Source organism: Lepisosteus oculatus, chromosome 6 (genome assembly GCF_040954835.1).
Source record: "Lepisosteus oculatus isolate fLepOcu1 chromosome 6, fLepOcu1.hap2, whole genome shotgun sequence".
NCBI lineage: Eukaryota > Metazoa > Chordata > Actinopteri > Semionotiformes > Lepisosteidae > Lepisosteus > Lepisosteus oculatus.
The window spans coordinates 39766816-39778830 of NC_090701.1; positions in this window are offsets into that span (position 1 = coordinate 39766816).

Below are 12015 nucleotides of genomic sequence, written 5' to 3' on the forward strand. Positions count from 1 at the left end.
CAGGCTAGGGTTAGGGTTACAAGACACATCCAGTTTTGACACCATTTATTTTTCTGGTTCCTTTTGAAATGACAACATTGTGAGAGATTTCCCAATGGAATGTGTCTAAACACTTTGTCTTTTGATGATGTATTGGAGTACAGTCCTTGAACGGTGGCATACAGTATAATTGATGTGGCTAGATCTATCCCAAAAAATAAAGTGTAGATCGGAGAAAGTAACTTAACTTGGGCCCCAAGATACAGTCATGAAGTTATAAATTGTCTAACTACAGTTGGGACTTAAATTGGTCGATTTACGGTCTGTCTCTGAAACCTTCTATTCATCAGTTTAAAAAAAAATGCTCTCAATCCAAAAAATAAGAGCCTAAAACAGTCAAATCCATTCTTTAACACTCAATAAATTAGTTTTCTTCAAAACTGATTCTTCTATGGAGCAAATGTTTAACCAATTGAAAATCACTGTTAACACGGTTTGTACTGTACATGAGCACACCTTTCAGGTCTAGGCTAATGTTAGGATTATAAGAAACATAAAATGTTGGTACTGTTTAAACTTCTGATTCCTCTTGAAATGAGAAAATTGAGAGAGTTTTCCCACTATAATTTGTGTTTCTTAACAGTTTGTTGTTTGACACTGTAGGGGACTAAAATTCTTTAACTGTAACAGAATTGATGCAGCCAAATCTATCCAAGAAAATAAAATGAACATCAGACAAAACCATCGCCCAAGTTAAAGTTCACTTGGGCATTACCACAACCATTCAATATATTGCAAGGAGTGGATATTTTAGGCCACTGTAGGTTGCGTTTCCAGACCCATTCAATGTTGACTCCAGTTATACATGCAGTTGCACATTAAATGACAAATATAAGAGTTCAAACAGCAGAACAGGTTTTCTTACTACTTTTGACCTGACTCATTTTTGGAATACAATTACTGAACTCTGCCATATACTGTACAATAGAGGCAGCCACAAGTCTCTGAAAAAAAAGTTGCAGATAGAACCAAAATATTTTTTTATACACTTGTCCTAAAGTTCTCTTGGGACCCAAAATCCATCACTGAGTGCAAAACGTGTTTAAGTAGTTCTGAAATGTTAACCCTAACCCTAGCTGGGGTTTCAGCAGGGCAACTCTGCATTCTGTCTCTGTAGCCCTCCAGTCATCAGTTTTGAAAATGTTCCTCAATCCAAAAAGTATGAGTCTAAAACAACCAAAACCATTGGAAATAGCTCATTGAAACCGATTGTCTTCAAGAATGCATCTGCCTAAGGAAAATTTTCAATCAGGTGAAAAATGCTGAAATCATGGTATTGCAATGAGAGGGCATTTTAGGCCACTGTAGGGTTTGTTTCCAGAACCTTTCAATGTTGACTCCAGTTATACATATGGTTGCAGATCAAATGAAAACTACTGTATATGACATTTTATACAGCAGAACAGGTTTTCTAACAACTTTTGACCTGACTCATTTTTGGAATACTATTACTGAATTCTGCTATATAATGTACAATAGAGGCAGCCATAAGTCTCTGAAAAAAAATTACAGATGGGACCAAAACTTCACTTGTCCTAAAGTTCTCTTGGGACCCAAAATATAGCACTAAGTGTAAAAAGTGTCTAAGTAGTTCTGAAATTTAAACCCTAATCCTAGCTGGGGTTTCAACAGGGCAATCTTGTATTTTGTCTCTATACAGTAGCTCTCCAGTCTTCAGTCTGGATAATGTTCCTCAATCCAAAAAGTATGAGTCTAAAACAACCAAAATCATTGAAAAAACCTCTTGGAAAATGATTGTATTCAGGACTGCGTCTGCCTTATGCAAATTTTTAATCAGGTGAAAAATGCTGAAAATATGGTATTACAATGAGAGGGTATTTTAGGCCACAGCAGGGTTTGCGTTTCCAGAACCATTCAATGTTGACTCCAGTTATATTGTACGTGTGAATGAAAAACCAGCTATAGGATATGATGAGGCCTTTGTTATTAATAAAAAGAGGACCTGGAAACCATTGTTTGAACTAAAGCGATTGAATATCAATTAGTAATAGAAAGCTACTTGAGAACAAGATTTCGTTTCCAATTATGACCCCCCCAAAAAGGAAGGAATTAAACGATTGGGTTTAATTCAAAAAGGGAAATATCGAAGGATGCCTGCCGACTGAACCAGAGGTACTGAAGGATTGCAGCAGTTCCTGGGCCAAGGAGTGACATCAGGAGCTAAAAGAAACAGGGGAACAAGGTGGAACGGAAGGTCCACTAGGTGACAGCAGGGTCAACCTACAGTAGGTGTCCTTCTGAAAACTGGGGTCTAGCTGTGCATTAGGTGATGCAATCGTGGAAGGAGAAAGTATGCTGAATGACAGAGCTTAGATTTTATTAACCTTTTATGAATTTTATGAGTGGCAGAGAGAGAAAGAGGAAAAATAGTTTTGGTGTATTCTTTTTGAAGAACTACAGTCCAGTCTTTGATGTCAAGGATCCACTGAGGAGAGATGCAGGAGGAACTAAGCAGGAGCGGAGGAGGACGAGGCAGTAGGCTGATTATGAGCAACTGGATATACTTGCTTAAGTCTGAATGTTCACTGAAACAACTGATCTGGAGATCCATAGCGAAGGTGAATATTTTAAAAAGGATGAGGCTGAGTTTCTTCCCTTTCTTAAATTGTTTAATTTAGTTTGAGATGATCTTCAGGAAAATGCATAGAGGTTCTTTTGTTGGTTGTTTAGTTTGTTCATTTTTGTTTTATTCAATTGTATGGAGCACAGTCCATGTTTTGAATTATGCATGAGATAAAATGAGAGAGAATATTTTTTTCTCTTTCCTTTTTTTTGGAGTTTGGAGCACAGTCCACATAGAGGTGAAAATGTGAAGCAAAAGCAAGACTAATACAATATTCTACAATTTAGTTCTCTTTTGTTTTCTCTTTTTTGTGATTTGGAGCATGGCCCAAGTGTTAAAAATCATGCTGCAACAAAACTGCAATGTAATGAAATTGGCTTTGTCTATTCCCTCCCAAACTTCAGGTAAGAACTTCCATTGTGTTGGAGAATGGTGTAGACTACTGCACTCTAAGAATCAAGTTATACAGCCATGAAACATGAAGGTGGCAAATTTTAGAGTTTTAGGGTTTTCTGGTGTTCTTACAACTGTAAATGAGCCCGTATCTCTGGCCCCTCCAGGATTTGATCACAGCCCCTCAAGGGTCACGCTGACCCAGGCCACCGATAGTGGGAGAATTGTGCAGTGCCAAAAGGCTGGACCTCCTGTCCCAGAAGAATTAAAAGCCATTCATGTTCTGTGAGAAAACCCAGTGCAACACGTTTTAGTGAACAGTTTACTATAACAAGCATGCCTTGGGATGTGGAAAATGGAAATGTCCTGAAAATGGAAAAGTATTTGGCGATATGTCACAGGGGAATCTGAAGAAGCTGACTATATATTTTAATGTCAAAACGTTTCTGGCCCTGCAATGTAAAGATCTAGAACATTTTGTAAGGTACAATATGGAACAGTTGCAACACAAAGTGATCAAAGCAAAAGACTAGACTCAGCAGTCGCCAGATTTCAATCCCGATTACACCACAGCACCAAATATAGAGCCGCTAAATCTAGGGCTAAATAAAGAGAAGACCTGCACTGTAGGACATGGCTCTGAGCATGCTGTGTACAAGAAGTGCATGGTGTGACAAAAAGCTTGCATACTCGTTGAAAAAAATGAAGATTCCAATTTACAGTAAAAATGTAAGCCAGTAAAAATTAAAAGATAACAGCTAATGAATATTTAAGTACCTGAAGAGTAATTTCAAGCCTTTTCTTCACAGCTTCGGCGTTAAAAAAAGAAGAATCTCTGTTGTCTAAATACTGTAAGTTTTACGTGTACATTATTTGTTGAAAAAGAGGCTGAGCTAAACCTAAGTTTATCAAACATTTAAAAATCTAGATAAAAGTAAAAATAACATGAAATATGTTTTGCTTTTGTCGCCATATTTTTTATGACACCTGCAGAAAGGAAACTACCCTGAGGAGAGAAAAACATTCTAAGCTAAATTACATTGATATTTTGTGTTAGATTTCATCTACATTTAAAAGGTTTGGATAAAACACAAGTTAGCACATCATTTACTGTTTTATTAATGTTAAAATGTCATGATATTTTACTCATTTATAGTGACCTAATACTCACCGTAGATATTCACTGAAGTGCATATCTTACCTGGTTCTTAACCAATTCACTTTAAAATCAAAAGATAAATGCTACGGTAATCTGTGTCATATTCTGTCGCTTAACATGATCTGTGTCATAAAGCAATTAAAACGAGATTTCTTAGTATTGTTAGTGTCAGATGTACAGTAGTTCATATTCACATGTGTTAAAAATATAGGTTTAGTCTTGGGTTGTCTGAATATGCAGTTCTTGAGTTCTGCTATAAGCCATGTGACTTTATTCATGTAGATTGGCTTCTGATAGCTTTTAGAATGTCATGTTATGTTTTGTCCATGATTGTGTCACAACACTTTGGGAAGTGTGAGTGAATAAGTACCTGGAAATTAACTGATGCTCTGCCTTTACAGTATATCACATCTCTTCTGCAGTCTAGATTTTGCACAATTTGATTTTCATCTTTTTTGCATCCTTGAAAGAAGGGTTTTGTGGTTGCTGTATTGTAACTAACTAATGACTGTTGAGTCAAGTGATAGCTAGTCAATCGGTTATTTTATTAACTTTATTTCCTTGAAATATCTTCATACATGTATGCATACTGTATATTATTGTCTGTCTGTATCTTCACTGGATACACAACAAACTTTATTTTTAAAATTTCAAACCCTTTTCCCTCCGCAGAATAAAAAACCTTCTTTGGCCCAGCTACTGTACATATTTGTAATGCTGTCTAATGCAGTGTGACTAAACCACCTGGCAGTAAGTTTGGCCGTGCTATTGTTCACAGAAGTCATGAGTAGACAGCACCAAAAATAAAGAGCAAGAATAGCCCCTTTTTACTTAGGTGCTGTTAAGAAGAGGATCTATTTACAAAAGAGAAGCAAACAGAACATTTTTAAAAACAATATTAAACTTTCTCCAGGTGATTTCCAAATAGCATACTGGCCTTTTATAAATCACACTGTACAAGAGCACACCAACATGGAATAAGAGGAGACTAGACTAGAATTGTACAGCCCTAAGCTCAGTCCCCAGCTCCTGTTGACGGACAAGGAAGCCTCCATTTAACCGAAAGGTGAATCAGGGTCTGTAACCAGATGCATCATGGTGGAACAGACAAGAGACAAGGTCAACTCATTTAACTCTATGGATCTGTAACAGATAAGACGTAACAACCAAGACAGAAATGAAAAAAAAAAATGATATAAATAATGCTAAAGGGTACGAATATTACATAGATTAAATGTCCTTCCCATATCTCCCAGAACTCTGAGAAGGATGACTCGGCCCTTCGTCTACCCTCCAGCTGAATCTCTCCATAACAAAATATTGTACTTTTCTAGTGCCTCTGCATCCCTTTCTGGAGGAACTGAATCCCAGGAAGCAAGGGACACAAGCAGAGACAGCAGTGCTAACCACTGCACAACTTTGTTGCCAATCTGTGCGTCCTTTTCATGTTAATTTGAAAAAAAAAAACCCATGACAATAAGAAAAACATTAATTGGAAGAATAATTCTTTCCTAAAGGCACTATTATGATTGTGAGATATTTGACAATTAAAATTTAAATTCTATCGATGAATATTTTGATGTGTGATTTGAAAAAAAAAATAGCACCTGTACCTTACTGTGTCTTTTCTTTGTAGAATGTGGTTTGATTTAAGCAAACTGGAGATAAGATATGATTTGTAGCAAACAAATTCCCTTATGGTCATTGGACAGTAGACCACGCTGTTCCTCTATCTAGTAGTCTTGCTCTGAGAGAATGTTAGTAATACATGACTAAAGATTAATCTAACCACAGATGATGTCCACCGTTTTGCTTGCCTTCATCTCCTATCGCTGCTGAAGCTACTTGGAAGGAAAAGACATATTAGGAGACCGTGCAGGCATCCATCAGAAGAGATCTGTGAAAAGGGATTAATTGAGTTCTTCTTACACTTCATAGGCAGAGTGTAAAGGAAGCAAACAGCAAAGCATGCTTCCCGTCTGCCTTCCTTCTTCATCTGAAAATGCATGAAAACGTTTTTGTTTCTTTCAGAGATTCATTCATTCTTCAAATAACACATATATAAATTGAACAAGCTGGCTGATAACATTATACAATGAATGCAATCCATCCATCTATTTTCTAACTGCTTTACTGCGCTGCCGTGACAGTGTTTGACAAATAAATAAGAGATGTAGCTTGAAGGTCAGGGTCTCTGTTGTTTTATCAGCTTGAGTTGTTGTTTTATCATTCAATTCAGGGTCTCAGGAGAGCCATAGCAACGGGCGCAAGGCAGGATTCAGCCTAGAAGGGACACCTGTCCATCACATGGCACACACTCACACCAGGGCCAATTTTCACAGAAGATAGTTAACCTACAGGTATGTTTGATAGGACTTTGGGAAGAAGCCCACGCAAACACAAGAAGAACCTACAAATTCCAATATACAGTACATCAAATAAAGCAGAATTGTGCTGGTATGAACTTTCGTCTTTAAATTTAATGTATGTTTAATGGGTTTATTCCATGATGAAAAGACAGCAAAGATGAAATAGCTCAGGAGACTGCTTGTTTAGTAAGAGAGGGGGCAAATAGCCCAGGGAGGAACAGTTCCTTCTTCTTAACTTGCTATTTAATCTTTGCTGTCTGCCCTGTCTTTCTCGCACTCGAAGAAGGCTCCACAGCCGAAACGGTGTGTTTTCTTTCTTCTCTTTTCAGCGTGGAATAAACCTATTACTTGTTCCTTTGCAGCCTACGCATACTGACGCAGCTCCCCACTTGAACTACTTCAGTATATTTAATGTTTATAATATCGTTATCTATTTTCTATTACTTAAAAAAAAAACGAATTACTTTTTACTACAAACCCACTCAAATTGGAATTGCTGTTGAAGTCTCAGTTTTGTGGCTGCAGTACTCATGCCTCTTTGACCTATCCACCTGTCAGGGCTGTTGATTCACTCCAGCTGGAAGGACAGCACATCCTTTTCTGACGTCACTGCAAACAGTGGCTGTTTTTCCAATTGTCCACCATGTAGTAGCTTGGGGGAATCCCAGTCTCAGTATGTCGGCAACAATAACCGAGGCTCCAACCAGGGACATCGGGGCCAGTGCACTCACCCTGTTCTTTGAGTGAGCACCTTTATTCTGTTTGAGACACTTGGGGTTGAAATTGTTATTTCATCGAATGCACCTTTAAATGTTAGATTTCAAATACACCAAAACGCAGCTTAATAAGCAACATCAGAGAGGTTCTGAAATTTCAGATCAATTGCCCGACTCATTTTTCGTGCAAGTTTAATGTTGTTATAATATAATATGTTTTTCTTTATGTGTCGTTTCCTGTGTGATATTTTTGCAAGCCCATCGTACATATTCACAAGACCTTGTGGGTCAGATCACATCCATCTTGTGTGGTTAGTATATTATTAAAATCATTATCAAGATGTGCACTGTCGTCTTCCAGTGAGAGTACAGTGTATGCTCAGGGCAGCCGTCAAATCTGTTCTTTGCTTTTTAGTTACTGATTTTATATTTGTGTAATTGAAAAGAGTTTTTAAATAGAGGAGCATTTGCAAGCAAATCCTACAGTATCTTTGAGAATCTCCAGAGATCGAATGAATATCTCCAATCCTACAGTATCTCTTGTCTTAAAATTAAGATGAATGTCCATATGAAAGGATTTACCTAATCTGTACAATTGAACTAGTCTATCATCACCTACTGTATGTATACTGTTTAAACAGTTTCATTTTTACCCTATTCTCACTGGTGAGAAAAAATATTGGTATCAGAAGACCATAAGATCCAAAGTAATCTTAACAAACAGAAAGAGATTTATTTAACCTGGCTGACCACGAATAGGAAATAAACAGTTGCTGTAAAGCTAGCAGCTGTAAAGGAGCTGTCCCTTACTTAAAACCAAGACTCTGTCTATTCAGACTCAAATTACCGAGGAAGAAGGCCCCCAGTGGTTCTTTCTCCTTTCTCTATAAGTATATTTATATTGCATAGCGACTCACTTTTTCTATGTAAGATCCCCAAGACATCTGGGGATTTGAGTGTTGTACCAGAATGGTTTAGTCATAGTTAATTTGTGATCCAATTGCTAGTGTGCAAGCAACAAGATAAAACAGTAACACGGTAAAAACAACAAAAGAAATGTGAGACAGAGGAAACACATAGGTGACATTTAATGCTGACAAGTGTGCAGAACTACATTACAAAAACAAACTATAGATTCAAAATGGGAAATGCTGAGCTTGAAGAGGATACTCATGAACATGTCCTACAGTATGTGTTAATATAGACACATTCACGTGTTCTAGACAATGTGCGCAAGCAACTTGTATGGATATATTGTTAGAATGTTCAATTAAAGTCTTAAAATTGTATAGTGCACCAATCTTGTGACCAGGTGTGACCACCAGGGCAGTTCCCAGCAACTGCACATACTGTACAAACTCACAACAGCACCAGACGTACAGACCAGAAGGCTATGTGTCATGCCATATATTGAGAAACACTAAATCATCTTTTTTTAAAAAACATACAAGCACCAATAGCACCATACACAACTTTTTATATCAAACACAACTTGGTTACACCCATGTGTAATGTGTCATTTCTAAATTCTTTAGCAACTAATTAATAACAACCAAATTCTGGTGTGTACTGATAAATCATCATTGAAATTTTGTAAAGCAATTTAGCGGTTTTTTTTTGTTCAATAGTTGATATTTCCCTTCTCAAAATACAAGAGTCAACTGCAAAAAACATTTGACAAATACCAATAGTGGATTGTTAACATTCCTAAGGAGCAGAGCAGTTTGTATCTATAAAGAGAATAGCGCCTAATATATGAGGTAGTATATGCCAATATATCATTAAAATGCATAAAATAACTGCCAATATTTCAATCATAGTGAGTGATAACACTCACACTGCTACTGTATATGTCTTTGTACAGTTATTTCAAGAAGTGACTATATGAACAAGGGCTGCATTAACTAATACTGTGTTCTACAGGGGTTAGAAAAAAACATTAAAAAATGAATGAAAAATGACACTTGTTGTATTACATAATTTATGCATCTGGAACCCATATAAATGCAAAATGTATGGCAGTCCCACTCCCTGGAACTTTCAATAAGAAGTAACTCACAACTTACTGTACACAACAACTTACAAATAAAAACAGCATATTTCACAAGGAATTTTAGATGTAATCACTAAATAAAATCCCAATAATCCACAAAGCAGCAAGAAAACACCATGTAAGTACCATGGAATATTCAGTTTTAGAAATACAATACAGTAGGCTGCTCCTTTGATATTAGTCAAATACACAGTGTATTCGCCTGTTTTCATTTAAATTAGTGAAATATTCAAAGTGTTTTTTTACTGTATAGGCACCCTGAAGTTAATTGTGGCATTCCTGTGTGTTAAATAGCCTGCGGTAGTACTTAATGGCAAAGAAAAATGATTGTACGTCGAAGATAATAAAGTAGCCTTTATGGTTACAAATGACAAAGACAAGAAGATGATGACTGATGAGTAAACAAAGCGTAGTGTGTGTGCGCCCCTTGACAGTATTTGACAAATAAATAAGAGATGTAGCTTGAAGGTCAACTTCTCTGTTGTTTTATCAGCTTGAGTAAACAGTGGGACTCAAATTGAATTTACTTGGGTGACACAATGTAGCACTGAAGAATTTATAAGCCTCTGACACAGGTGGGAGAGCTGTGCTTCAGGTGGAGGTGTGCCAGAAGCAGAAACAGTCATACTCCATCTGATTTCAGGTACTTAAGGTAATTCTTTAATTTGTAACTGTGATCAAAGGGAATATATATTAGGGAATCTCCATAATAATTATATTTTATATTTTGTCTGCACAGAATTGAACAAAATTGTGTGCTTTATTGCTGCACTATTGAAGGATAGAGTTTGTCAGCAGGACTGTTATCGGTATAATGGGGCTCCTTTCTGTAATCTCATCAGCTTTTAACTCTATACACAGTTTAGATGGATTCCTAATACATCAAATTATTGAAATCCCACAATAAATTGAGAAATACAATGAGCTCTAATGTTTCTCACGCCCTTTAAAAAAAAAGATACATTTCAACATCAGAACAAAACTCAATCTCGAACATATACAGTAAAACGATGACATCTCATCTTTTGAAAATATTAAAGTAGTTTTCTATCCAAGATTTTCCAGTCTGTCAGAAAAAGGAACAATTGCTGTTTAAACCAAACACCCCAACTTGGAAGAGTCATCATTCCTCTGTCATGGCGTTGGAGAAACAAGATCAAAGGGCTTCTAACACGATCAGAAAGACAGAGGTAAAGAGAGCTGTCCCGCTGTGATGCACTTGTCTCAGTACAAAGCAACAGATTCAAAATAATCAGAGACCAGAGAGGTTTGCTTCTCAAATTAAAATACTCTGTGTACTCTATACCCTCTATCTTCTGGATTCAGGACCAGAATCTGAACCCTTCAAAGGGGGATACTGTAGAAATATCCTTAATCTAACGGATTTTATCTGTCTCCCTGCTGACAGAAAAATAAGTAAAATAAACAGTTTTAAAAAATTCTAGTGAATGCCTTTTGTAAAACAAGGGACTTTTTGTAGTAGACATCATTCTAAGAAAAAAATAACAAAGATGTTTCAGTTCACAGACAGCTTTTACTCAAGTGAGAATTCATGAATTGCTTTATAAAGGTTTTAAAATAAAGTCTTGGAGAAAGAAAGCATGGCAGCATGGAGGAGGCAGACTTTATTTTATAATCATGTTGCTGTCTCAAAACAGTGCTTTCAGCTGAGACTTTAGTCTTTATTGTAAACTAGGTTTCGAGCTCTGTATGTACGGTTTTACAGAAGAGCAAAAACTTCATAGAACAAAGTACATCTAATTCCAAATGCCTTTTTAAGAGAATGTTTTGCATAAACCTGTGGTTCCAATTCTGTAAGCAGCAATGTCAAGATTACTACTCAACAAAGATCACAATCTTAACATCCTGAAAACTGTCCTTTTCATTTCCTGTTTCCTTATGAGACAAGAACCCAACCTTGCTCAGTAGCCTTCATGTGAATTTCATCAACACGAACAACAACACTCCAATAACATGTGGCTGTTGCTTTATTTACGTACAAGAACAATAAGCATATCATTAATTGATAATAAAGATAGCCTTAGAGTTTCATTCTATTTGTGAACTGGAAGAAATACAAATGTGAAGCAGGGTCCAGGCAGTGCCAACAAAACATTTGACAGGGGTACAGGATGCATGCGAAATTCAATATCAGGTTCAGAGTGACATGTTTATCAGATCTATGGTAATTATGAAAGCTGATTGAAATATTTAAGACGTTTTTAACAGAAAGGGAAGATACTGGAAACTGAAGTATTTAATTGGCCTATTCCTCACCCTCGGGGTTAGTACAAGGTAACTTCATGTCTGTGACTTTGTGGCCTCTTATCCACAGATTCCTTTCCGAGGTGCCCAGTAGTGCCTAACATTTTAGACATACAATTATGTGAGGCAGTTCATATGGTCATAAACCCTACCAGATAAAAAATGAGCATCATTTTCAGGCTATATGTTATAAATCTGTCTTTGAAATGAATATTGGTTGACTTTTGCCATTTCACAAATCTGGAGGTGGGCAGGACCGTTAAGATACTTCTAATTCTGCTTTTTCATATATAAAAGTCATAGTTAATAGCTAAGAACAAATTATTTGCCTCATACAAATTATTTGCCATTATAGGACTCATAAGCATGGGTATGCAAGAGTGAGCAAGTTGTTTTAGCTGTCTTTGCTGGGCATCTGCCTTGGTCAGCTGCTCCTG